Source organism: Chrysochloris asiatica, unplaced genomic scaffold (assembly GCF_000296735.1).
Source record: "Chrysochloris asiatica unplaced genomic scaffold, ChrAsi1.0 scaffold00118, whole genome shotgun sequence".
NCBI lineage: Eukaryota > Metazoa > Chordata > Mammalia > Afrosoricida > Chrysochloridae > Chrysochloris > Chrysochloris asiatica.
Window position 1 is genome coordinate 9,250,819 of NW_006408636.1, and position 4,529 is coordinate 9,255,347.

The 4,529-nt window shown below is 39.1% G+C and overlaps 1 protein-coding gene across 1 annotated transcript in view; it reads left to right on the forward strand.

Moving 5' to 3' along the window:
- OGT (O-linked N-acetylglucosamine (GlcNAc) transferase) overlaps window positions 1-4,529 on the forward strand; it is a 52,936-nt gene that overhangs the window by 38,766 nt on the left and 9,641 nt on the right. The window lies entirely within an intron of this gene.

A 4,529-nucleotide genomic window follows, 5' to 3' on the forward strand; every position in this document is an offset into this window, starting at 1 on the left:
GCTGACCTTAAGGTTCACAGCCCGATTCGTAACCACTACGCTACCAGAGCTCCTATAGAGGAATCCAAATGATTTTTTTTTTTAAGTTTTTGTGAATTGTTTGTTAGTTTACATGGATGAATATTATCATTACATTCATCTTATCATATTTTCTTTCATTGCAATGATCATAATCCCTTGCATGCATCGTCAAACAACCAAAGGGTACACCCCACATGCCTGCTCCCTGGCCGCCAGCACACAGCCCCTCTCCCTCCCTGAGTTCAGAGTCCGCAGCTGCTCCTTCTGACCAAGTCATAGTCTCTGCCTCCATCCCTAGTGTCATTGCGTCCCCTGACAGGGTCTCGCACTTCTCCCTCGGTGGTTCAAAATCAGCCACTCCCTCATTTACCTTTTCGACACTCACTGTCAGACTTGATAGCAATCATTCCCTATTGAACCACTGGAGTCCTTTCCCCCTCACCTTTTATCAACCCCATTCAGACAGGTTGGAGACAATTCAGTGAAGATTCTACCTTTGACTGTAAGTTCCCTATTGAAAGCTTGTAAGACTTCTTGCCTTTGTAGTCACCTCATTTTGGGTAGCCAATGTCTTAAGTTCCCCATCCCTGTCGACCCTATGTACCAAGTGGGTGGGAATGATCCTCACTGTAGAGATTTGTCCGCTCCTTTGTCATACTGCATCCACAAGCATAGGTCAAGTTCATCCACTTGTAGTGGGTTGCTCTTTTTTTTTTTCTTCGCCTCATCTTTCTTCCTCTAGTCATGTTCTGATCATCCAGCCATTGATGCCAGGTCAAATGGGTACTGTCTGCAAGTGCGGGTGTTTTTGTGTATCTCGCCTCATGTCACATCAGCTGGAAGCCTCACACTCAGTCCAAGTCCTCCAGGGCCATGTCCCTGCCCCTGGGCCCAGGAGTCCTCAGGTCTCACCATACTGCTGGTTAACCAGGTCTCCTCAATCCAGGTTAACAGGAGTCTATTGAATTTGGTTGTATTTTGATACTTGTAAATTTATCAAGGTTTGTTTTGTGGCCTACCACATGGTCTATTCTGGAGAATGTTCCATGTGCACTGGAAAAGAATGTGTATTGTGCTGTTGTTGGGTTGAATGTTCTCTACACATCTATGAGGTCCAGTTGGCTGATTGTGTTGTTTAGTTCCTCTGTGTCTTTGTCAAGTTTTTTTCTGGTTCTTCTGTCCATTTTTGAAAGCAGTGTTTTAAAATCGCCCATGATTATTGTGGATTTGTCTATTTCTTCATATCTACTAGAGTTTGCTTTATATTTATATATTTTGGAGCTGTTTCATTGGGAGCATAGCTATTTATTATGGTTATGTCATCTTTTTCAAGTGTCCCTTTAATTATGAGATAACAATGTTCACAGTTATCTATTATGCTGGTTTTTTGCTTTAAAGTTTATTTTATCAGGGATTAGTAACTGCCACTTCTGTTCGTTTTTCTTACTGCAGTTAGCTTGGTATATTTTTTTCCATCCTTTGACTTTTAATTTGTTTTTGTCTCTGTGTGTAAGATGTATCTCTTGCAGACAGCATATTTGAAGGATCTTATTTTCTTATCCATTCTGCCACCCTCCATCTCTTAACAGGTGCATTTAATCCATTTACATTCAGTGTAATTATCGATGTTGTTATTGCTAAGTGCTGTTAAGTCGTTTCCGACCCATAGCGACCTGTGTAGGGTTTTCAAGGAGATGCTGGTGAGCTTGAACCGCCAGCCTTGCAGTTCAAACAGCTTTGTAGTCTTGGCGCATTAACCCACAGCACCACACCAGGACTCTTAAGTTGTTGTTATGTGCCGTGGAGTTGGTGCTGACTCATAGCGACCCTGTACAGGGTTTCCGAGGCTGTAAATGTTTACGGGAGCAAAAAGCCTCATCTTTCTCCCACGGAACAGCTGGTAGTTTTGAACTGCTGACTCTGAGGTTCGCAGCCTGATTCGTAACCACTACGCTGCCAGTATAGATTAATTGTTCTTATTGTGTTTGTTGTTTTTTTGTGTGTGTGTGGTGTTGCTACTTTCTTTTTTCTGCATATCTTCATGGTTTTTTTTGTTCTTCTGAGTTTCCTCATATTTTTAATGTCTCCATGTTCTCGGATTTTCATTTTCTTGGTATGTTGTGAAGTGTTAATTTTCTTTGAGGTTCATTAACTTTTCCCTCCATTTAGTGCAGTCTATTTTATCCTGTAATCTACCTGACTGTCTCACCATCTGTTTACCTTCTTTCACATTGTAATTGTTTTGATCATAGAGTGACACCCCCCCACCCCCCCAGCCCCCCAGATCCTCTTGAGTCTGTTCTTACAGTTTTGTTCTGCTCTAGACTTTTCCATCTGTCGATTTACTTCTGGGAAGCCCTGCCACGTATGTCAGTCTCTGGTTGATGTCTGTTCTTGTTGGTTCTCAGTCCACAGAACTCCCTTTAGGATGTTTTGTAGTGCAAGGTTGGCTTTGGCAAAATCCCTTTCTGTTTATCCTGGAATGTTTTGATTCCACCATCGTATTTGATTGATAGCTTTGCTGGATAAAGGATTCTTCTTTTTTTTTAAGTATTTTATTGTGGATTTGAGTGAAAGTTTACAGGGCAGATCATCAGTTTTACATTCAACAAATCATAACACCTTGTTTCATTACATGTACCATCAGTTAACAATATTTCCCTCTATTCACGTTTTTGTAAAAACAACAACAACAAAAAAGAAAACAACTCAGACATGCATAGTAATTTACCCCTCCACAGGGCACATTATGCAAGTCTGTCTCCTGTCCATCTTCCTTCCACTACAAGTTCGACTAGCTATAAGCCTTCAAACTTTTAAAAATATTCCTACATATGTGATTCAGAGTTTTAGAGCTCTCCTCTGAATCCGCTTCGCCTGGTATTCTGTGTTATTGCTGACGGAGATCTTTACTGCACCTCTACCCTATCCACCATCAGGCCCCACCTCCACTCCATCTTCTGAATTTTAATGGATATTTACAGCTGTTTCTCCTCATTTTTAGTTGTGCCCTATCAATAGCAAATGAAGATTTTGAAAGCTTTACTCCATTCCCATTATCTTGGTCAACGCTGCTTTGAAGAGGCAGGTCTTCCCCAGTCATAATTTGAGTAACTTCCAACCTGAGGGGCTCATCTTCCAGTACTTTATCTGATAATGTTCAGTTGCTATTCGTAAGGTTTTCAGTGGCTAAACATTCATAAGTAGTTTGTGTCGCCTTCCTTCTTCCTAGTCTTGCTTATTTTAGTCTGTATTTAAAATACTGGTGGCTTAGCTTCCAGCATTACAACAACATGCAAGCCACCACTGTATGACAAACTGACAGATGAGTTCTTGTAGTTATTAATAATCCTCAGTTCCTTTGGTTTCTGTCATATAGTATGTGTTCTTTTGCAACTAACTTGATTTATCTTAGCATGTTTTCAAGGTTTGTCTATTTTGTTTCCATGCATCAGAACATATTTTTTCTTTATAACGACATAGTGTGGCATTGTATGTATATATCCCACTTAATTTATCCATTAATTATTGATGGACATTTTGGTTGTTTCTACTTCTAGGCTCTTGTGAAAAGTACTGTCATGAAAATTGGTGTACAGGTTTCTGTTGCATTCCTGTCTTGTGTTCACTTCATAATATATATCTAGGATTGGAATTGCTGTGTTATAGTATAATTCTATATTTAATCTATTGAGGAACCGCCTAATTATTTTCCATCTTGGTTGTACCTTTTATGTTTTAATCCTGTTTCTCAACAGCTTTGTGAACACTGTTGTTTTCCATCATTTTGAACATTGCCTTTCTAATGTAGTGGAGTGGATATCCTATGGTAGTTTTGATTTAAATTTCCCTGGAGTTATGGTGTGGCACTTCAGAATAAGTACTGGACTCCTCTAACTGCAAGTTCAGAAGTTGAAATCCACCGGCCACTCCTGGGAAGCCCTGTACAGGGGGTCGCCATGAGTTGGAACTGACTTTGATTGCACTTAACAACAACAGTGACTAATGGTTGTGAACATCTTTTCATGTGCTTTTTGAACATTTGCATATTCTCGTTGGTGAAATATCTGTTTGAGTTCTTGGTCAATTGGGTTTTTGGTCAATTAAGTCTTTGCCTAATTTTTATTTGACTTGTTTTCTTGTTTTTACTGAGTTGTAGGAATTCTTTATGCATTTTGAATATTAAACTATTCAGATGCATGATTACTAAATATTTTTTTCCATTTTGTCCATTGTCATTTTGCTTTCTTGACAAAGTAACATTGATCTATTTCTTTCTTTTGCTGTTCAAGCTTTTGGTGTCGCAAACAAGGCCTTGAAATTTTATCTCTGTTTTCTTCTAATTTATGGTTTTCTTTGAAGGTACTTAACAACAAGAACAATCGAGTTGTCTTGGCACCATTTATTCAAGATGCTGTTCTTTCTTTTTTTTTTTTTTTTTTAATTAAATGTTTTTATTTTGCATTGAGTGAAAGTTTACAGGGCACATCATCAGTTTCACATTCAAC